Below are 24,112 nucleotides of genomic sequence, written 5' to 3'. Positions count from 1 at the left end.
CAGAAGTACATCCAATGCTTCAATAGCGTTCTCCTCAAGATCCCCAAGGTTTCTGACAAAGCCATCATCTCGGCGTTCTCCGATGGCGTCTGCGATGTCAAGATGAAGGAGGAGCTCGCCATCCACGAGGACTTGTGCATGGCCCTGGAGATGTTCAACATGGCTACCAAGTGTGTGAGGGCTGAGGAGGAGCGCCTCTCCCTCCTCGAGCTCCCAGCTGCCGACCCAGAAGACAAGAAGGCCAAGACCAAGGACGTAAAGCGCAAGGGGGGCAGCCGTGCTCGCGGCTGAACCAGAGATGAAGCACGGCCGCGACCACCCCAAGTCATCCAAGGCCAGCCGCCCATTTTGTGCCTTCCACAATGTACATAGCCACAACACCAATGACTGTTAGGAGCTCAGGGCCATCCGCGATGGGCGCTTCGGTCGACGCCCCGAGCGCAACAACCGAGGCTATGGCCGGAGAGGAGGCAGAAGTGGAGGACGTTGGGATGACCGCAGCCCCCGCCCGGAGTGGTGTGACCGGCCTCGTGAGGACCGTTGGTAAGGCCAGCCTCGCGAGGGCACCTGGAGAGACCAGTCTCGTGAGGACTGTTCTCAGGGCAACACCAGCCTCCCTCCACTGCCACCACCACCAAGAAGGAACGACCACCACCACCAAGACGAGGGGGCTGGGGGCTTCCAGGAGCCTCGCGCCATTGCCTGCATCTTGGGTGGCGCTCAGGCCCCAGCCTCCCACCGCATCTTCAAGCAGTTTGCTCGCGAGGTGAACGCAATCCTCCCCAGACTCGAGGCCACATGTCCGCTCAGGTGGTCCAAGTACACCATCACCTTCGGCTCGTCCGACCAGCTCAAGTGCGCGGCAACTGTCGGTACTCTCCCGATGCTCTGCTAGCCCGTCATCAGCAATGTCCTTGTCACCAAGACCCTCATTGATGGTGATGCGGGACTCAATGTTCTTTCCATTAAGACATTTGACCGCCTCCAAGTGTTGTATGATCAACTGCAGCCCACCAAGCCCTTCTCAGGAGTGACCGATGGCTCCACCACCCCGATAGGGTAGATCCGCCTCCCTGTCACCTTCGGCCAGCGGGACAACTACCGCACCGAGCTCATCGACTTCGACGTCGCTCACATCTGCCTGTCGTACAATGCCATCCTTGGGTATCCGGCCCTAGACAAGTTCATGGCGGTGACCCACCACGGCTACAACGTCCTCAAGATGCCAGGAAGCCATGGCATCATCACGGTCGCCTGTGAGGAGAAGGACGCGGTGTGCTCCCTTGAGCGCACCTACCAGGCTGCGGCGGTTGAAGACCCAGACAACGAAGGCGCCATCTACACTCCTGAGGCAGTCCACAAGAAGAAGACACAGGTGCTCCGCCAAGGGCCTCAGGAGAGCAGTGTCTCTAGCGGCACCACCTCAGGACCAGCGTCCACGGATGGGGCGCCTCCCTCTTTCGCATAGGAAGGAGCGTCCGATGCTCTCCTTAGGCTGGGCTTGGGGGCTCTCTTCTGGAGGGCCTCTGACCTAGCCAATGTCACGAGGGAGGTGCTCGGGCACCACATGGAGGCATGCTTCATCGCATGCTTCCCCCGCAAGGGCGCTAAGCACGAGGTGCAAGGTGCTAAGGAGTTCATCACCAAGACAACCGAGGAGCTTCAAGAGGCGAGAGCCATGCGTCGCGACCATCGCCTACCACCTGGCGCGGATCCTTGTACTGGCGAGGACAACGAGTTGCGCGTCTGCATCAACATCCCCGGGCTCAACAGGGCCGCAGCTCAGCGGCGCTTCTGGCCTTCACGCGCTGATCAGTGCAAGGGCCCATCTCATAGCTATGTTCGCATGCCCTTTGGCTTATCGAGCGTGGCTGTCGCCTTCTAGCGTCGCCTGCGAAGCATCGTGGCTGCCCAGGAGGCTAGGTACCACGTGGTACTGGCAGAGGCAGCGGCGGTTCTTCGCGAATCTCCCGAGCCTCCAAAGCCTCCCGAGGTTCAAGGCCAAGGCGGCTCGTGAGGAGTAACCTCTTCAGGGCGCATCTTCGGCTACTTCAACACGCCTCCAGCAATGGCACTAGGTGACATTTTCCAGTTTGTTCAGTTGGGGGCGCCCCTTGGGCTGCATCATCCCCCTGGCATGTGGGCCTGTCCCTACGGCGCCTATCCTTTTTGCATCTCTAGTTTACCTTGTTGGGGGCGCCCCTCGGGCTGCATCATCCCCAAGTCACGTGGGTCCGTCCCTACAGCATGTATCGTTCTTGCATTTATCTGGACTAGCTTTATCTCCTTCTATGAGTTACTTCAAGATTAGTATATGCCTGTCCGGTACTTCGATACCATGAACGTCGTACGCCCTCGCAAACCCACCCATGACCGCCTCATGATTAAGGACTGGCACGGTGTCTATGCTCGGGTCCGTCCCTGCAGCGTCGCTAAACCCAAGAGGCTGAGCTCTGGCTCGCGGGACAGCTCCCGTGTATGTCACGTCCCATGGCCCTTGGTGCCTTCTTCTCACATGAGCTCATTGTGGGAAGACGAGCCAGGGCACGCGACCCGGTGCCTCGTCACCACGGGAGCCGCGCGCCGGTTGTCTTTCATTAGGATTTTTGCATGAGAAGACTGGGCACGGCGTCTATGCTCGGGTCCGTCCCTACAGTGTTGATAAACCCAACGGCTGAGCTCTGTCTGGTGGGCTGGCCCTGCTCACGTCACCTCCTGGGGTCGTTGGTGTCTGGCCTTCTCATGTAATCACCTCAGGAGATTCATTCGGCGTAGGTTGCCTAACCATCTCGCAGGGCCACCACAGCTATCAAGAATCAAATTCAGGCACAACCCGCCTTGAGGTAGGGCCTCATGAGTCCCGCGCTGGCTCACGAGTGCCCAGCCACACCTCGTCTAGCCCTGCCGTGCAAGCCATGTGTCAGGGCAGGGCTGTACACGCCCCGGGGGCTCCACTCAGAGGGAGCCCTCACCCACGCACCAGTGGAAGCACCATGCTCTGCGCTGGCAGTCGACACGGTCGAGGCGCGGCTATGCCTGTGCAAGTGCGGAAGCGCCATGCTCTGCGCTGGTGATAAACAACTGAGGGCGGCCCCATGGCCGCATCAACCTTGGGGAGCCACCAGGCTCAGTGTACAACCAGATCACAACACTTTCCCCTCGGGAGAGTCATGCGAGGGGGCTGGGCACGGGGGCTACGCTTAGGTCACGCCTAGCATACGCCACCCTGCCAGGTCCCACTGACCCGGTCATCGCGCAAACCTCCCGAGCGGGACCTCGGCGAGAAAAGGTATGGAGGTCTGTTTGTGCGTCAAGGGGGACTCTTGAGCATCGCGACTCAGGAACCTAACTGGCCACGTAGCCCCTCACCCCTTGGCCTCGTCCTGGTGACCCGGACGACCTAACGATGGCCGAGGTACGCGCGGGGTCGGGCACTGCTGACGCAGAACACTAAGGCCTACTTTCGCATCTCCTTCCCACGAGTCGTTTGTGTGTCAATGGGGACTCCTGAGCATCGCGACTCGGGAGCCTAACTGTGTTGGAAATATGCCCTAGAGGCAATAATAAAATGGTTATTATTATATTTTCTTGTTCATGATAATTGTCTATTGTTCATTCTATAATTGTGTTATCCGGAAATCATAATACATGTGTGAATACATAGACCACAACATGTCCCTAGTGAGCCTCTAGTTGACTAGCTCGTTGATCAATAGATGGTTACGGTTTCCTGACCATGGACATTGGATGTCATTGATAACGGGATCACATCATTAGGAGAATGATGTGATGGAGAAGACCCAATCCTAAGCATAGCACAAGATCGTGTAGTTCGTTTGCTAAAGCTTTTCTAATGTCAAGTATCATTTCCTTAGACCATGAGATTGTGCAACTCCCGGATACCGTAGGGATGCTTTGGGTGTGCCAAACATCACAACGTAACTGTGTGGCTATAAAGTTGCACTACGGGTATCTCTGAAAGTGTCTGTTGGGTTGGTACAAATCGAGACTGGGATTTGTCGCTCCGTGTGACGGAGAGGTATCTCTGGCCCACTCGATAGGACATCATCATAATGAGCTCAATGTGATCAAGGAGTTGATCACGGGATGATGTGTAATGGATCGAGAAAAAGAGACTTGCCGGTAACGAGATTGAACAATGTAGAGGAATACCGACGATCGAATCTCGGGCAAGTATCATACCAGTAGACAAAGGGAATTGTATACGGGATTGATTGAATCCTCGACATCGTGGTTCATCCGATAAGATCATCGTGGAACATGTAGGAGCCAACATGGGTATCCAGATCCCGCTATTGGTTATTGACCAGAGAGATGTCTCGGTCATGTCTGCATACCTCCCGAACCCGTAGGGTCTACACACTTAAGGTTCGATGACGCTAGGGTTATAGGGAAAATTTGTACGTGGTTATCGAATGTTGTTCGAAGTCCCGGATAAGATCCCGTACATCACGAGGAGTTCCGAAATGGTCCGGAGGTAAAGAATAAAATATAGGAAGTGAGGTTTTGGCCATCGGAAGTATTTCGGGTGTCACCGGTAATGTACCGGAACCACCGGAAGGGTTCCGGGGGTCCACCGGGAGTGGCCACCAGCCCCGGAGGCTTGCATGGGCCAAGAGTGGGAAGGGACCAGCCCCTGAGTGTGCTGGTGCGCCTCCCACCAAGGCCCAAGGTGCAGCTAGGAGGAGAAGGGGGAACCCTAGGCGCAGATGGGCCTAAAGGCCCACCCTAGGGCGCGCCCCCTCTCCCCCTTGTCGGTGTCAAAACTGGCGGATCTCGGGTAGGGGGTCCCGAATTGTGCGTCTAAGGCGGATGGTAACAGGAGGCAGGGGACACGATGTTTACCCAGTCTCGGGCCCTCTTGATGGAGGTAATAACGTACGTCCTGCTTGATTGTTCTTGATGATATGAGTATTACAAGAGTTGATCTACCACGAGATCAAAGAGGCTAAACCCTAGAAGCTAGCCTACGGTATGATCATATGTTGTCCTATGGACTAAAACCCTCCGGTTTATATAGGCACCGGAGTGGTCTAGGGTTACACAAGGTCGGTTACAAAGGAGGGGATATACATATCTGTATTGCCTAGCTTGCCTTCCACGCCAAGTAGAGTCCCATCCGGACACGGGACGGAGTCTTCAATCTCGTATCTTCATAGTCCAACAGTCTGGCCAAAGGATATAGTCCGGCTGTGCAGAGAACCCCTAATCCAGGACTCCCTCAGTAGCCCCTGAACCAGGCTTCAATGACGATGAGTCCGGCGTGCAGTGTTGTCTTCAGCATTGCAAGGCGGGTTCCTCCTTCGAATACACCATGGAAGAGTTTGAATACAAGGACAGTGTCCGACCCTGCAAAATAATTTCCACATACCACTGTAGAGAGAATAATATTTCCACAAATCTAATCTGCTGACACGTTTTGACAACATGACATCACGCCATGGCTCGGTCATTATTCAAATCGTTTTCCTTAACCAGCTCTGCACATAATGCGAGGCGGTTTTCTTGACACGTCTTGTCAAAGCAGAGATCGTGTTCCCCTTATCACGGGATTCTCATCAATACAGATGTGGGTAACCCAACCGTGCCTGTTGGTTTGACTCCTAGATCTTAGGTAAGTCTCAAACAGCCACGAGGAGGACGCCTGATATTCACCCTCTTTATAAAGGGGACAAGGCTTTTTCTTTTTTCCCTCCCGCGCTCAATCGAATCCTTCCCCCGCCTCAAGTTCCAACACCCAAAGCTCAGGTCAGGTGCTTCGGACCTTCAACTACGTCCGGATCCAACCTTCAAGGTCGGTGGATGCCTTCCTCCGTCATAGAGGAGGACATCAAGAAGTTGAGAGAGGCCAGATATCTGACCGCCAAAATTTCGCATAGGCTGCCCGCCCGAGGGCAGGTCGTCCCTACTCCCGAACCCAACGAGTGTGTTGTGTTCATCTCCCACTTCCTCTGAGGACTAGGCCTCGCTCTGGATCCCTTTGTTAGGGGTCTTATGTTCTATTACGGGCTGGATTTTCACGATCTGGCCCTGGATTCCCTTCTTCACATCTCGTCATTTATTGTCGTATGTGAGGCCTTTCTCCGCATTACCCCTCACTTCGGCCTGTGGCTCAAGACCTTCGATGTGAAGCCGGAGACGATTGAGGGGCAGCACGCAGCGTGTGGAGGTTCTTTAATAAGCAAAAACGCTGACGCTCCATGGCCAGAGGGTTCCTTCCCAGAGGTGTCCCGATTGTGGCAGCGGGAGTGGTTTTACGTCACAGCTCCCTGAAGTGCCAAGTGGGTAGCTGCCCCCACCTTCTGCTCGGGCCCCCCACCGCAACTAATGTCATGGATCAGCAGGGGCCTGAGCTGGGGTCCAGCCAAGGACGTGTCAATACTACAAAGCCGTATCCGAGATCTCTTTGAGAGAGATTTCAGTCTGGTTATGGTAATGCAAGTTATGCTAGTTCGTCGAGTCCAGCCTTGCAAATGCCGTCCCCTCCGCATGTGGGAATTCAACCCGGAAGGACTGCGTGCTATTCAACATTTCCTCGGCATGACGCACGAAGAGATGTACAAATCGTTCTTTGGACCCCAAATAGAGTGTCCGGACACCACCGAGGACGTGGGCCTGAGCTGCAACCGCCCCGCTACCCAAGTAAGTAATCCCATGCCGAACCTGCTGTCCTTTTATTTATCATGGCATCATTCTAAAGAGCCGCCTTTTGACCAGGACTGGATAACAAAGGCGATGATGATTAGGTGTTCGCCCCCCCCCCCTTCCTGAGGGCTTGGACAATCCGGTACTGGACAAGATGCTCGAGACGGCGCCTTATCCAGTGTCCTCAAAGGAAGATGATGGGGGGAATAAAGAGGGCGAAAGCGGGACTCACCCGCTACTTATTCTGGCCGGGGGAATGAGCACCTCTACGAGGGAGGACGATCAAAGGGAAGAATCTGACATTCTCTCTCCCCGGGGAAGTAAGAGGACTACCTCTGAAGATCCGGAAACCAAGGTTTCCAAACGGGAGAAGAAATCTTCATCAGAGGGTCCTGCCTCAGAGGGTATTCTTGCCGCACAATGTCCACGCGGGGATCAGCCCTCTACTGAGCTGTAAGTAATCGAAAAGTACTTAATAGTGAAAACATCCTACCTTACTTCCGAAGACAATAACCGATGCTTATAAATTGTAGTCCGGATCGTAGCCCTTCTCGACATAGTTCATCTTCGGGGGATCTTCTTCCGGAGATGATGGAGAGTGCAACGCCTCCCCCGGACACCCTAGCTCAAGAAGCGGGCGACCTTGAAGTGTCGTCGCGAAGGGTATCTCCGGATCCACTAGGGCCAGAGGATAACCCTTTGGCTGCCCAGAATCCCCAGTATCCGGCTCCTAAGGAGAGCGACAGCAAGGGTCCGTACAGTGTGCGGTTGGACGCACTGAAGGATCTTCTGGGGCAAGCTGCCGTCTCGGAAGTGCATCGTACGCTAATGGGTATGGTAATTGAAAGGATTTCATCCACTGAAAGCGGTTTGCATGAAGCCTTTATGAGTCTGCTGAAAGGCTTCGAGGTATGTGAAATAATGTATGTTTTTAACAGTGCCGCATACGTTAGGTATGCCCTATGCAGATAGTAGCCCCTGAGACTCTGCTTGTCGTCGAAAACAACGGAAAACAGAGGATCATAGTCCCAGGTAATAACCAGACCGCCTTTATGTGCAGGTGGCTGAAGCTCCGGTGGCTAGCCGGACTGATGGGTTTGCCGAGCTAAAGCGGCAACTGGATGCGGCAGATGTCGACATCGTGCTTGTCAACAAGCAGCTTGACGAGGCACAGGGTGAGTGATTTTTCTGGTGATCGTCACATAATAAGAGTAGCATGACACTAGTATCTTTAATATGTTGTGACTGCAGATGGAGCTGCCACCGTGGAGACCCTTCGGGCGGAGCTTGCCCGAGCTAAGGAGCAAGCAAGGAGTAGCAATGCGGCCGCTCTAAAGGCGGGCGAAGAGTTAAGGGCCGAAAAGGCCACGCATTGCGAGAGCAATGAAAAAATAGCCAATATGGCTATAGAGTTAAAAGATGTCGCTGACCGTTACCAGCTTCTTCAAGAAGAAAATCGGGCGAAGGCGACGGACCTGGAGAAGGCCCGGGTGGCTGCCAAGGAAGCCCGCTCCAAAATTAGAGCGACGAAGGAGGAGCTGAATCAAGCTGTCGATATTGTGTCTGGGAAGCCCTTCTTGTTGCGGACTAAGTCCAGAGATCCGAAGTATGCTCCTCTGGACCGGCTATGGAGTTCTGTGGATGCGTACATGGATTTGGCTGCAAGTGCTGCTGACGTGGCCGAGTACTTCAAGGATCAGAAAGGTCCCGAAGTGGAAAAGTTGTTCTGGTCACAGTTCCACGCTCCAGTCCGTCCTCTGCTGTTGAATGAGCGATTGGCCGAGTGGGCCGAGCTCCATAAGTTGTCTGGACTTGCCATGAGGGCCGTTGTGGATCACCTGTGGCTGGGAGGACCAAGGCCGAATAGCTACTTTAGCTTAGTGCAACAATTCCTTGGTGATGTGCCACGCATTGATGCTATAAAGAGATCAGCATGCATAGAGGGTGCGCGGAATGGCCTTTGCTCGTGTCAAGACATATTGGGCGGAGATGGAGGCCACCACTATTGCGACACAGGGTTCGGCCGTAGGCCGAGTGGCTGCCGAGCACTACTTTGAAGAAGTTCTTGAAGGCGCTCGTTCGATTGAGGGTCAGTGCTCAAAGAATGTTATGTTCAAGCGACATGTATTCCCATTCTAAAAACAATGTTTTATTGAATTGTCAAGGTTGTTGACGGTGTCCTGGACTAGGGGGTACTCACCACATCATCTCCCGATCTGTTAGATTGGGCCGAGGACCCCCATGGTCGTATACTCATGGGCCAGTTCGGACAGCTGCCGCATACATGGAAGATTCCACAAGACTTGGTGATCAAGACAAGGACTCCTCCCCACCGGCGTATTCGGCTAGGACTCTTGTTATCCTAGGCCTCTCGTGCATTATATAAACTGAGGCCAGGCTAGTCGATAGATAACACATACAACAACCATACCATAGGCTACCCTTCTAGGGTTTAGCCTCTTCGATCTCGTGGTAGATCAACTCTTGTGCTACTCATATTATCAAGAACGATCAAGCAGGACGTAGGGTATTACCTCCATCAAGAGGGCCCGAACCTGGGTAAACATCGTGTCCCCTGCCTCTTGTTACCATCCGCCTAGATGTACAGTTTGGGACCCCCTACCCGAGATCCGCCGGTTTTGACACAGACATTGGTGCTTTCATTGAGAGTTCCGCTGTGTGATCGGCAAAAGGATCGATGGCTCGTCTGCAGGTCAACTGCGATGCCGGCATCTTCGTCGCCGGCTCGACTGGTCACCTTGGCTCGACCGAGGACTGTGATCCATCTCCGATCATGATGTTCGGACGAGGGCCTTCATCAACATCAACTCCGATATCTATCAAGATCATGGAGGAATCATCCATGGAGCTCGGGGGCTCAATGTCAACATTGCCCTCGGGCGACCGTGCTGTTTTTCCGAACAACGAACTTGTATCCGCTGCCACCACCTCTTAGAGCATCGCTTTGACGATCCCTTTGGTGGAATTGTGTGGAATTGAGTCTACAACAACCATGCAAAATTTTGTCGAGTTCCGATGGAGGAATCTCCGACAATCTACGATATACCGGAGCCCTGTCAAATCTGTACAGGAATCTGGATGAGTTTAGGGTGTGGTCTCCAGCACCTAGCTCAGACATACTTTGGAAGATCCAACCGTTGATCGGCTGCGTAATTCCTATATCTAACACCCCTCAAAATTTTAGCTCGATCCGACGTCTAAACTCCGGGAACCTTCCGATTAGTGCATCACTTTTTGGGTCTATTTTCTGCGCGAATACGGATCCAACCCGAATTCATGTTTCTTTATGAACGTGATATGGAACAACCTTCTTAAAGGAATTTTCTCCTAGGGTATTGTGTTTTGATTTTAAACACGTGCTCATAAAATTTTAAGCCTCCTCTGAGGTAATCTTCACTATCATGCTGGTGTCAAACCAGTCCGGCAATACTTCTCCACGGCTACCGATCTGCGCTAGACACGTCGTCGCCTTTTGAGCCGAGCTCAACTTCTTCTGATCATCATATCAGTGAGCAAACAAGAGTTTGGAAACATCAAGGATAAATCATCACCAATATCGCCACCCCCACGGATTACACGGAGTGGGCACAGAGGCATCACCGCATGGTCACTCCATCAAACCGGCATTGACCGCATCACAAGTTACGACCTGCGTCGGCATGGCCGCACTGTTGCTTCTTCAAGTCGACGTCCATCATGTTGAACTGCTTCAACACCTCGACTGACACGGCAGCTGCAACGTCTCCTTACCGACCTGCTCCGTCTCCTCGGCTAGACCGAGGGCTTCACCATCTCTTCATCAACTTACTTCGGAGACTTCGGCATCACCACCCGACCAGCTTCATCACATTAGCTGGACCACGGGCTTTTCCTCGGCGAGCCAACCTTTGCTAGCATCTCCATGCCACCGCTTCATCACCCATCAGGCAATGGGTGTGCGGATCTAGTCCCATGTTTGGGAGTAACCTTTCTTCAGATTGCTACAACAGAAAAACCAGGTGCTATTAATCCTATTATTTTTTCTTGCCTGGGTTTATTTTTCCCAAGGAATTATTACTCCAGTTTGTTTCATCATCTATACACAGGTCTATCTAATGGTGGCCGTATTAATAATGGTGGCGTAGTGGTTCGGTCAGTTTCCGTATACAGCTCGGCAAATGCCGCATCCGAAACTCACACCGGCCTGCGAATTCGGGCTTGGCCATGCCTTCACCGCGTCATGCCGACGCCCTGCATCGACATGACTTCGATACCAGGCCACATCTTTTTCAATAAATTATTTTTTGTGAAAAGCAGCTATCCTTTTCGGACCGCACTATTTTATATGTATAGTTGATTGACTTCGACTGCGTCACGTGGTCTCTTCGGCAAGCCGACGCCGTCGTCCCAATCGGTATAAATTGGCTCACGTGATCACATTGTTGGTCGTGTTGCCATACCGACGTGTTCGGTTGCGTCGGGGACTCCGACATCGCCGAGAGAGCTCTACCTCATCGAGTGTTCGACGCACAAGCCATATTTCTTTTATTATTCACTTTGCTTAAATTATTAATTATGCAAAGATTTTATATTATTATTATCATTATTATCTCTGGATTGCACTATTTTTTGTGCACACGTAAATGATTTCGGCCGGGCAGCGCTATTGCCTTGGCGCACCAATGTGCTGATGTGGGGGTTCTGTCGTCACCTCGCTGACCTACCGCATCACCTCGGCTGGACCGAGGGCTTCGTCATCACTTCATTGACACACGCTGGGGGCGTCGGCGTCACATTGCCGGCCTGCTCCGTCGCCGCGGTCGGACTGGGGTTTTCACTTCCCCCATCGACTATGCTGTGTCACCACTTCATCAAGCCGAGTTCTTTACTCGGACATCTCGGGACCGTCTTGGGGGCCGGGATCTCGTCCCGCCACAATCTCGGCCTGCTTCATCAACATCGAGCACATTAACTAGCTAAGTCGCTTTCATGCTCAAAAGCTTTCAGTTTTAAATTTTGTTCGGTTCGACCAAGCATTATACTTTTCGGCACAAAGTTGTTTGTGATAAATTTCCTTGTCAAAACTTTGTTTGTGACTCGCATGTTCAAATACCCCGTTTATTTGGGGGCTCCCTTGATGGAGCTTTTCCTCTTGCATATGATTATACTTGTACGGCTTCGTTCCTTGTTCGTGCATTATGCCACAATATGCACCATATTTACCTAAGCGATTTGCAAGCTGGGTTGCCTGGCTCCTGTGCTTACCGCTATGTTCCTGATTGTTCGGCTAGGGTGTCGGATTACGGGTTCCGGCAGGCCCTTGAGGTTCGAACACTGGGGTGCGCACGGAGATCTCTCCCCTACCGATCTACGTCCAATCTCCTCGCGTGATCTAAGTTGGAAAACAACGAACAACACAAGGGACACGAGGTTTATACTGGTTCGGGCCACCGTTGTGGTGTAATACCCTACTCCAGTGTGTGGTGTGGTGGATTGCCTCAGGGGCTGATGATGAACAGTACAAGGGAAGAACAGCCTCGCGAGAGGTGTTCTTGAGCTGGTGCGATGAACTGCTAGGGTGAGTTCAGTTGCCTCTCTCTCTCTGCTAGGGTTCTACCAGATCTCTCCTTGTCTTCTCTCGATGTCTCCACTTTGTGGTGGCTAGTTCTACTTATAGAGGCCCTGGGCCTCTCCCCAAATAATGACTGGGAAGGGCGCCGACAATTGGCCATTTTGAAGGGGAACATATAGTACAAGTTATCCTGACCAAAGGTGGTGTTCCGCTGCCAAAAGCACTGGTGATGACGCTGTCTTGGGCTCCACGGTGACCTCCGTCCTGCCGCTCTGCTGGTCTTGGTCTCGTTGCACCGGAATGGCAACCTTTGCTCGATGCCTTGGCCTGCGCTTGCCCCCTTTGCACCAAAGGGGAAACAAGGACACTGCGCAGGCCGGCGACCGCCTGGTCTCGATCGTCATGGCTTGCGTCACGGGTTCCTCGCGAGGTACCCCTACCTTGATCTCTCCGCCTCCTCGCGAGCCTGCCTAATGAGGCTGCCTCTGAGGAAGCTTTCTGTCATCCGCCCCGCGAGGCTCGGCCCCTCGTGAGTGTCTTGAGCTTGAGCTGATGAAGATGGGCCGCGCTGGGCCCCCACTTGAGCCACGCCGCAGGCCGCAGGCAGGCAAGTCTGGGGACCCCCGTTCCCAGAACACCAACAGTAGCCCCTGGGCCCAAGGCATGCCCGGGCTTGGCCTAGGAGGAAAGCAAAGGGGCAAGCGTGAAGCGCTGCGGGCCCTAACAGCCTGCGGCCTTGGGCGTCGCGTGGCGATTGATTGGACGTGGGCGACTGCACTTCCCCGCGATGCAGAGAAACCGACCATGATTACCTGCGATCATGGTGCTCGGCGGTTGGCCTCCTCCGGCTATAAGTACGGGGCCACGCGAGCCCCTTCAGTTCATCCCTTCTTGCTGCCCCTTTTCTTCTTCTTGGCTACTCGCTGTCCCCATGGCCCCAAAGAGATTCTTGGCCCCGGAGAAAGGAAAGGCCCCCCGGGCAAGGCCTGACCCCCCCTGACCAAGCGCGGCCGAGGCCGTCCTCGCAAGTATTCCATGGTCCCCGTGGTAGCCTCCCGCGGCCATGGAGGCGGTTCCCTGCGCGGTGGTGAGCGCCCGGTTGCCGACGGGGGGCATGTCATGGGTGTGCGCCCCCCTAGGCCACACTTTCACTCTGCGGAGGTGCTGCCGGAGTTTGTCGTGTGGTCGGCGGACCCATCCAGCACCCGGCTCCAGCTCCCCTGTTTCTTCGTAGATGAACTGTTGGCCAGCGCTCGGTGCGGCTTCTGGCTCCAGGCAGACGGCTGCTGTAGCAGGGCCTCCTGGGCTTCGCTGGAGGTCTCCGTCTCTGGGAACGGGGCTCTAACGCATGCCTGGCAAACATTTACCCGCGCGCGCGGCCTGGGCCGGTGGTGTACCCTATACTTCGAGTTCGATGGCGACACCACCCTCTACGTGAGGGTGTTTGGGGAAGATGGTCGCCGTGCCGGGTGCTGCCCTGAAGACGACGACCGCGACCGCCTGCCCAGCCCCGGCACTGACCAGGATGAAGGTGGCGACTGGTGTACCGGCGGCGGTGCTCGGGGTTCGCTGAGCTTCGGTGACCCCTTCTCGGGCAGCAGCTCCTCCAGCGGTGGCCGCGACCAGCCCCCGCGCTGGCGCGCCCGCCTGGGTGAAGGTAGCGGGTCAGCCCGCTGTCGCGCCCCGGTGAACCGAGAGGAGGGATCCGCCTGAGCCCTAGGAGCAGCTCGAGCTTTCGTTGTGGGTTGGCGCAGGACGAATCACACCCGCTTTGTTTTCTTTCTTATCCTGCGTAGAAATAGGAAGTAATGTAGGGCCCCGCGGGGGCGTGTTAGAACTGCAGTTGTTTAACCATTGTGTTGTTTCCGCTATTTATGCACTGTGTTTCTGCGTCGCACACCCATGTGCGGGAACTGTTTTAGCTCGGTGGGGCTTGGCGCGATCCTCGCCTCCTGAGGCCGTGGCCTCGTCGTGTTCTTCATGCCCTGCAAGGATCAGTAGGAGGGGTAGCTTACGGTCTTGGTTGTGGGGGCGATCGGCCTAGGTCCTGCGCTCGTGTTGCGATGCCCGTGGGGCACGGACTGGGAGGGGTGCTCCCGCAGAGGACTCGGATAGGAAGGCTCCAAATGATCGGTGCGGAAAACACTCGCGAGGGCGCCCGCGACTCCCTCGCGGGACTTGTGCGAGAGAAAACGAGGCAAGCGAGCGAGAAAGACAAAGAGTCACAAGCCAGGAACATCACCAACTCCAATAAAACTTCAAACAGTAATAAACAAGCCAACTGTAGAAAGCAAATGGGAAAGCCGCGTCCGGCACCTATTCTAGTCTTCGACGTCTTTTCACCAGCACGGAGCTAAGTGTTGCCACTGGGCGTGGGCGGGAGCCCCCGAGGCCCGAGGGCGGCACTCCGGAGACTCCGGGGCGTGTACAGCCCCACTCATTATTACATGAGCGTGTCACGGGTGGTGAGCTTCACAGGCATTTGCCTTCTTCACAGGCACCAGGCCTTTCCCAAAATGCAGCAGCTTCACAGGCATTCGCCTTCTTCATAGGCACCGGGCCTTTCCCAAAACGCAACAGCTTCACAGGCATTCGCCTTCTTCACAGGCACCGGGCCTTTCCTAGGCGCTAGGCCTCGCTCAGGGATAGAACCTCCGGAGATGTTGAATGTTCCACGCGTTCTAGATGGGTACCCCCTCCATGGTCTCCAAGCGCGTGGAGCCAGGCCTAGAAACATGAACAACCTTGAATGGGCCCTCCCACATGGGAGAGAGCTTGTGAAGCCCCTCCCTGGAGAGAACCCGTCTAAGCACGAGATCCCCTACCTCAAGAGTTCTGGGGCGGATGTTGCGGCAGTGGTATCGTCGCAACGCTTGTTGATACCTTGCCGCTCGTAGCGCGGCTTCTCGACGGTGTTTCTCCCCCAGCACGAGATCCGTCCCCCGCATGGCGTCCTACTGCGTCTCATCGAACGCCAGGACCCGTGTGGAGCGACGCCTGACCTCGTGAGGGAGAACAGCCACCGCTCCGTAGACGAGGAAGCCTTCACAAGCTCAACAGCGTCATTGAGCACCGTGGGCCAATAGAATCCACTACGGAATGCCTTGCCGACGAGGGTCCGTGACGATGAGTGGTGCCCACAGTCTCCGCTGTGTATGTCCGCCAGTAGCTCCTTCCCTTCCTCTCGGGAGATGCAATGTAGGGACACGTCATTTGGTCGCTTCCTATAGAGCTCTCCATCCCTGATGCAATAAGCCGTGGCCTGCCGCGCCACACGCTCCGCTTCCTCCTGATTCTCCGGCAGAGTCCCTTGCATCAGGTAGTTCTTGAGCTCCGGGATCCAACACCCTTCCTGAGGCTCTAACACCAGGAGCAGGCGTGCCCCTGAGGCTGGGCCGCAGACCGGGGCTCCTGAGGTAGGCGGCTGAGGGGGCTCCTCCCTTGGTTGCGCCATGCTCGACAGTGACGGCACCGCCGAGGGTTTGAAGAGCCGCTCCTCAAAGACGCCAGGCTCCTGAGGCAGCCGCCTAGATGCCCTCTTGGCAATGTCATCAGCCTCCTGATTGGTGCCGCGAGGCACATGCTGCAACTCCAGCCCCCAGAACTGTTTCTCCATCTTGCGAACCTCAACGAGGTAGGTTTCCATGTGCTCGTCCTTTGGCTCGTATATCTTGTTGGAGAAGTTGACGAGGAGCTGCGAATCGCCCTTGATGATGAGGCACTTCACCCCTAAGGCAGTTGTGTCCTTCAAGCCTGCTATTAGGCCTTTGTACTCCGCTATGTTGTTGGAGACCTTTTCTCCGTGCTGGAAGCAGAGTTGTACGACGTACTAGAGTTTGTCCTAGGTAGGGGATACGAGCACTGCGCCAGCTCCCGCACTGTGTCGGGAGAACGCCCCATCAAAGTACATGACCAGCCATCCAGTGCTTCACTTCCCGAGGAAAGTGATCGGTCTTCGCCTGCCTCGAGACCCGGCGCTTCTGCCCTTTCTGCCATGAAATCCGCAAGTGCGGCTCCCTTGATGACTCTGGTCCTACTGAATTCTAGCTGAAATGCATGTAGCTCATGTTCCATTCAGCAACCCTTCCAGCTGAGTTGGGGCTCCTGAGCACTCTTTCCAAGGGGTATGCTGAGACGAATTTGATGGGATGTCCTTGGAAGTAATGGTGCAGCTTGCGTGAGGCCACTAGTAGCGCGAGGAGGAGTTTTTGAGGCATGGGATACCGTGCCCTTGCGTCCCATAGCACCATGCTGACGAAGTACACGGGATGCTCGACAAGGTTGAGGGTGCTGGCGCTGCTTGCGTCCTCCAGAGGTCGAGGCATCTCTTGAGACGACAGAGCTCCTAGTGCTTGGTCGCCTGAAGAGGCATCTCCTGCTCCGGGTGCGTTCTCCTGCTGCGGTTGTTCCTTTCTGGCTGCGGTTGTGGCCTTCGCGAGGCCCTCCTGGCTCTGCTTTGCTTCAGTTCGGATGGTCGATGCGGCCTTGGCACAGCGCTCCTCCCTAACCGTTACCAGGGTTGCGCTAGCGGAGTAGGGGGTGGCCGCAAGGTAGAGCACCAGGGGCTCCCGAGGATGCGGAGCTACCATCACTGGTGGACTGGTAAGGTGCCTCTTGAGGTCTTGGAATGCCTTGTCGGCCTCTTCAGTCCATTCGAAGGGACCCTTTTTCTTCATCAGCTTGAAGAAGGGCAGCGCTCGTTCCCCCAGCTTGGAGATGAAACGCCCCAGCGCAGTTACACACCCGGTGAGCTTCTGCATTTCTCTAAGGGTCCTTGGCGGGCTCATGTCTTCGACTGCCTTGACCTTCTCGGGTTGGCCTCGATGCCCCTGTGGGATACGACAAAACCTAGGAGCTTTCCCGAGGGGACTCCAAACACGAACTTCTCCGGGTTGAGCCGTAGGTCCACTTCGTTGAGGCTTGCGAAGGTTTCTTCCAGGTCCTGTATCAGGGTTCTTGCCTCACGAGACTTCACCACAATGTCATCGACATAAGCTTCAGCGTTCCTCTCGAGTTGCAGGCCTAAGGCGATGTGCATTAGCCGCTGAAAGGTCGCGCCTGCATTGCGCAACCCAAACGGCATGCACGTATAGCAGTACACTCCACACGGGGTCAGGAAAGCCATCTTCTCCATGTCTTCTACCGCCATCTTGATCTGGTGATAGCCCGAGAAGGCATCTAGGAAGCACAATAGGTCACACTCTGCGGTGGAGTCGACTATCTGGTCAATGCGGGGGAGCAGAAATGGATCCTGCGGGAAGGCCTTGTTGAGGTTGGTGAAGTCGACACACATGCGCTCCTTTCCTCCCTTTTTTGGCACAACGACCGGATTAGCCAGCCAATCAGGGTAGCGGACCTCGCGGATAACTCCTGCCGCCTCTAGCTTCCGAGTCTCTTGAATGATGAAAGCCTGTTTCTCAGTAGACTGCCGCCTTGCCTTCTGCTTCACGGGGCGCACGTTGGGGCACACGTTGAGGTGATGCTCAATCACTTCCCTTGGGACCCCTGCTAAATGATCAGGTTCCCACGCAAACACCTTCTTGTTCGCATGCAGGGTCCTGATCAGGGCTTTCTCCTGCTCGGGCTCGAGGTTGGCCCCTATGGTGAAGGTGGCGCTAACGGACCCATACTCGTCGACTGGTACCTACTTGGTTTCTGCCTTGTCTTGGGTGAGCAACTGCTTCTTTTTAGTCGGCGTAGCCACCTTGGGCTCAAGGGCGTCAGTGCTAGTGGGCTGCGCCACCACGGCCGCCCTGAAAACAAGCTGGAGCACCTGCAGCGCATCCCTTGTGTCTCCTGACACGGTGAGGATGTCGCTGCTCCCAGGCATCTTCATGAGGTTGTACGCTGGGTGAGTTGCTGCCATGAACCGAGCCAAGGCCGGATAGCCGAGGATGGAGTTGTAGGGGAGGCCGATGGGGGCGATGTCGAAGTCGATCAGCTCCGTGCGGAAGTTGTCGCAGGTGCCGAAGGTCACTGGGAGGCGGATATGTCCCAAGGAGGCGGTGGAACCGGCTTCGACGCCCGAGAAAGGCCTGCTGGGTCGGAGCCGCTCCAGCGGCACGTGGAGGAGGCTAAAGGCCTCCACCAAGAGCACGTTGAGGCCGGCACCACTGTCGATGAGGGTCCCGGTGACGGCCACTTGGCAGATGGTGGGGGTGCACAGCATCGGGAACGCGCCCGAACCAATGGGGTTGAAGGGGTGGTCCTCCGAGTCGAAGGTTAGATCGGCCTCGGGCGCCACCCAGCCCGGGGGGGCTTCTCGGCGCTTGGAGGCGGTGCTGATCCGGCGGGTGAACGGCTTGACATGATGGCTCGAGGGTGGTGCCTGGGAGCCACCCAGGAGAGCTGCAATGACGGGCGGCGCTGGTGCAGCGAAACGGGCGAGGAAGAGGTCGCGCAGCTCCTCCCAGGAGGTGACAGAGGCTGTCGGCAGGTGGAGGAGCCACGCGCGCGGGATGCCGGTGAGGGCCATGGGTAACCAATTGGCCATCACCCAGTCATCGCCCCCGGCTCTGAGGACGGCCTCCTCGTACGCCAGGAGGAAAATCATCGGGTCCGTCGCGCCGTCGTAGCGCGACGGTGTCTCGGGCCTGAACTTGCGCGGCCACTACACCGGTCGCAAGGCGGGGCCAAGGCCCGGAGCCCCCTAGCCCCAGTGTCGACAACCGTTGCTGGAGCGGGTGGCGCATTGTCTGCCATGAGGGCGGGATGCGATGTTGGGAGAGAGCGGGTCGTCAGGAGGGAGGACTCTGGCGCACCCCTACCTGGCGTGCCAAATGTCGGATTACGGGTTCCGGCAGACCCTTGAGGTTCGAACACTGGGGTGCTTGTGGAGATCTCTCCCCTACCGATCTATGTCCAATCTCCTCGCGTGATCTAAGTTGGAAAACAACGAACAACACAAGGGACACGAGGTTTATACTGGTTCGGGCCACCGCTGTGGTGTAATACCCTACTCCAGTGTGTGGTGTGGTGGATTGCCTCAGGGGCTGATGACGAATAGTACAAGGGAAGAACAGCCTCGCGAGAGGTGTTCTTGAGCTGGTGCGATGAACTGCTAGGGTGAGTTCAGTCGCCTCTCTCTCTCTCTACTAGGGTTCTACCAGATCTCTCCTTGTCTTCTCGATGTCTCTACTCTATGGTGGCTAGCTCTATTTATAGAGGCCCCAGGCCTCTCCCCAAATAATGAGCAGGAAGGGCGCCAACAATTGGCCACTTTGAAGGGGAACATGTAGTACAAGTTATCCTGACCAAAGGCGGTCTTTGACTGCCAAAAGTACTGGTGATGACGCCGTCTTGGGCTCCACGGTGACCTCCGTCCTGCCGCTCTGCTGGTCTTGGTCTCGTTGCACCGGAATGGCAACCTTTGCCCAATGCCTTGGCATGTGCTTGCCCCCTTTGCACCAAAGGGGAAACAAGGACACTACGCAGGCCGGCGCCCGCCTGGCGCCCGCCTGGTCTCGATCGTCATGGCTTGTGTCACGGGTTCCTCGCGAGGTACCCCTCCCTTGATCTCTCCGCCTCCTCGCGAGCCTGCCTAATGAGGCTGCCTCTGAGGAAGCTTTCTGTCGTCTGCCCCGCGAAGCTCGGCCCCTTGCGAGGGTCTTGAGCTTGAGCTGATGAAGATGGGCCGCGCTGGGCCCCCACTTGAGCCACGCCGCAGGCCGCAGGCAGGCAAGTCTGGGGACCCCCGTTCCCAGAACACCGACATAGGGAGTAAAGGGAGCACCTCTGCGATTGTCACAACCGGGTCATCCAAGCTCTGACCTCAGACTGGGTGAAGCCGAAAGCTAGCGCTCTTATTGTTTTCAATCATGGTTGGCACACAACGGAACTCATGAGTACAAAAAATCTATTGCACAAGTCTCATAGTAATAATGAGCACCGAAGAAAGGTATCGGTGGGGGTACTATTTTCTTCGAAGATGCTTCTTACACTTCATTAGTAATATAGCATAAGTTCCCTGAGCACGCTTTGTCTGTTACAACCTTATGACCTGATTGCCTGGTCATTGGAGACACCATTGATACTCTCGACAGGCGGAGTACATGACACTCTTCGGCCCTTGGCCGAAGAGGGAGAAGCCGACGGTCGGTTAAGACGCGTTTAAAGTTCGAGTGAACACATATATGATATAAGTACTTCGGTACATACAATCATTATACATAAAATTCTTTTACCCAAGTCACTTGGGGGCTCTTAAAATTTATATATGAGCTGTAAATGTGTTTTCTTCTTGGTCGTTGTCAAAACACGACAGAAGCACAATTTTTTTCTCTTCTAATTTTCGGATTGGCACCAAACACTTGATCTTTGTTGGACGTCATGTTTTTACTGACGTTTTTTGGTTTTCCAAGCTTTTGGCACTTCTAAACTATTTGTGTGTTTTCAGCACAAGTCTCACAAGTGCAACGCCGGACACCTTTAGAGATTCGGCAAAAACATTCTCGGATATTGATATATATATATGCATCGGTTTCGAATTGTGTCTTCGGTCAATAGTTGGGTTGCCCGGCACCTGCGCTTGCCTCCTACGTTCCGCTTTGTTTCGCTAGGTGTGCAAAGGGAGAACCACTGTGATTGTGCTTCTATCTCACATGGTTAAGAACCTCAGTGGAGAAAGCCAAAAACCGACTGTCACAATAAGCATAAACTGGTCAGCGATCCGATGACTGTGTTAAATGATGGGCCATTCATAACATTGGCCGAAGTGTTTACGGCTTGACCTCGACTGTCGCCAAACACTACCGGGGGCTAGTAACTGGCCTCCCAAACTAAATCCTCAATAGTTTGCTCTTACATTAGAGCTGAGGTTTCATGATCATGCTTAGCATGCAACCCAAAGAGAGGAACCGATGGCGGGACTATTTTCTTTGGAAGACATTTCTTATGTTAAACAGTAATATAGCATATCTCTCTGCATACCTTCGTTTATAAAACCGTATGGCCAGATTGCCTTGTTTGTCGTAAATCTTTGCCCTCATAAAGGCTTTATAAAGTAGGACAAACACTCCTCGGGTACTGCCCGAGGAGGTGGAAGCCGATGGTCGGTCAACAAAGTTTTGTACAATGCGGATCCGAGCATTAATGACGTAAAGTACTTGGATACATAGAGTCATTACGCATAATTTGTGATTTTACTATGGATATCAATCCTTAATTCAGCCACCCATGCCCGCATTAAGGCTCGGGGGCTACTGGGCTTCGGGCTTATTAATTACAAATATTAAAGGGGCACATCGATCCCCTGATCTGGTGTTGCCACCCGACCAGTGTCTCGGGGGCTACTGCATTGCCTGTCCAATGCAGAAAAGTTTATGTGCAATATAGTTTCCGAGGAGATTTTGATCCTTAGGTTGGTCGGCCGCACCCAACCTGAGTCTCGAGGACTGAGCACACCGCTTTTTGTGTCCCGAAGTATTCTGCCGAGCTAGGACTTGATCCTCAGGCCAATTTTTCAAATCAACCTGAGTCTCAGCGGCTACTGGGATCAGCGGTCTTACGTCATCCTTCAGGTGCATCTCGGGTTTTAGACCGATACACACCTTGTGGCTACTGGCTATATATCTCGGCAGAGAATAAATTGCACCAATCAAAAATATTGACAAAAAATCGGCTCGCAGTCGGGGTGGTGCACCACCTCGGAAGCAGTCCGGCATAAAGCTCGGGCGCTAGTGGCTGGCTCCATAGAGGGCATTTCCGGCATTAAGCTCGGCTAAACTCCTTCAACATTTTTGAACCAAGGTAATATGACACCTCGGATATAGTCTGGCGTTGGAGCCCGGATACGGCCGGCGTTGGAGTTTGGACATAGTCCGGCGTTGGAGCTCAGATACATTCCGGCGTTGGAGCTTAGAAAGCAGTCCGGCGTTGGTGCTCGGCTACAAAAGATACCTCGAATGCAGTCCGGCGTTGGAGCTCGGACGCAAGACGACCCTGCCGCCCGGGAACAACTTCAAACCCGAGGTGTGGCATAAAAATAACAAAGGCATCGATAAAGGCCGAAGACTTAAAGGGCTCCTCAGATACCCGACGTGTGAGATCTTCAGATTTAGCTCGGCAATCCTCAAGATAGAAGATGGGAAGATTTGTTGAACTAGTTTTCAAGATCAACAACCGAAGATGAAGAACAGTTCGGAAGAATCGAGGAGCGTCCCTAACTTGAAGACCGGTTCAGGGGGCTACTGACGGTGTCCTGGACTAGGGGGTACTCACCATGTTATCTCCCGATCTGTTAGATTGGGCCGAGGACCCCCGTGGCCGTATACTCATGGGCCAGTTCGGATAGCTGCCGCATACATGGAAGATTCCACAAGACTTGGTGATCAAGACAAGGACTCCTCCCCACCGGCGTATTCGGCTAGGACTCTTGTTATCCTAGGCCTCTGGTGCATTATATAAACCGAGGCCAGGCTAGTCGATAGATAACACATACAACAACCATACCATAGGCTAGCCTTCTAGGGTTTAGCCTCTTCGATCTCGTGGTAGATCAACTCTTGTAATACTCATATCTTCAAAATCAATCAAGCAGGAGTAGGGTTTTACCTCCATCGAGAGGGCCCGAACCTGCGTAAAAACATCGTGTCCCCCGCCTCATGTTACCATCGATCCTAGACGCACAGTTCGGGACCCCCTACCCGAGATCCGCTGGTTTTGACACTGACATCTGTATTTATACTTTTTCCCGAAAGTACTATGGTGCCTCCTGTGCGGCCGTTTATGTATATATGTGTATAACTTGAAAGTTTGCAGTCGTCGGCTTCCACCCCCACGCATATAATGCGGGGGTGTTCACAAAAGATGCATATCCACACTTGATCCAACGTCTTGGTCCGATAAGGAGGTGATAGCGTAGCGAACGAGGCAATCGGACTATATTGCTTTAACACTTTCACTTAGCCATAGGAGTTTGGCAGTGGGGCTACTATATAGCCCCTGGTACTTCTGGCTTGTCCGAATACGGGGCTCATACATACATGACCGGGAAACGGCCCTTCGTTAATGCGGAGGAATCCAAAAGATTCCGATGAGTCATCGATTGGTTGACCAGTCTCCCGCTATATCATGACAATTAGTTTTCGGCTTTCTCTACTGAGGTGCTCACCCGGATGAACCAGGGCACAATCGCAGTAGTTCTCCCAGTGCTACCTTAGCCGATATAACGGAACGTAAGGTACCAAAATGTGGCAGCTGGGCAAACCCAACATTTAACCAAAGACATGATTCGGAGCTGATGCATATAGGGCCAGACTCACGACGCCGAACACTCCCTAAGGTGTTCGGTCTTTATAACATATACCGGGCTAAACAATGCCCTTAATAAGAAACCCCATGTGTCCAGGTACGTGCAAAATTCTGGCGTGGCCACATGCCAATGACGCCAGCATCCTTCTCGGTTGTGTGGAGTATCCGGAGGATGTGGGCAACAAGAGACAGTAAAAAAGGTTTACGCAGGGTCTTAATCTAAAAAGAAACCTTTGGGCGGTCCCTGCTGCACGTCTACGCCTGTGTCTCCATTGTGCTGTGTCCTGGACGGGTGTAGCACGATTGTCATCTGCAAAAGGAAAGAACTTAGGTGAAAGTTGCCGTGCCAAAAAAGGAAGAGTTGGTTATTATCAATGAACTATCAAAATTCAAGAGAAGCAAAGTTGAGCCAGGCTGGCCCTGATTACACGCGGGAAGCCCCTGGTGTCATTTATGAGGGTTTGATCACCAAACCAGTCTCGTGTATATATGGTGGAATGCTGGATTCGTTTGACTGTGTCCGTGGTCTTGACGACCTGCCATTTTTCTGGTTGGTGAGGCCGTCTAGTTTCTGGCTGCTAGAGCCGCCGCATCCTCTTCCGTACGTGGGAAACGTTCGGTATT

The sequence above is a fragment of the Triticum aestivum genome, chromosome 3A, assembly GCF_018294505.1.
Source record: "Triticum aestivum cultivar Chinese Spring chromosome 3A, IWGSC CS RefSeq v2.1, whole genome shotgun sequence".
Classification (NCBI taxonomy): Eukaryota; Viridiplantae; Streptophyta; class Magnoliopsida; order Poales; family Poaceae; genus Triticum; species Triticum aestivum.
The sequence above is the reverse complement of the archived record's forward strand: the minus strand, read 5'-3'. Positions refer to the sequence as shown.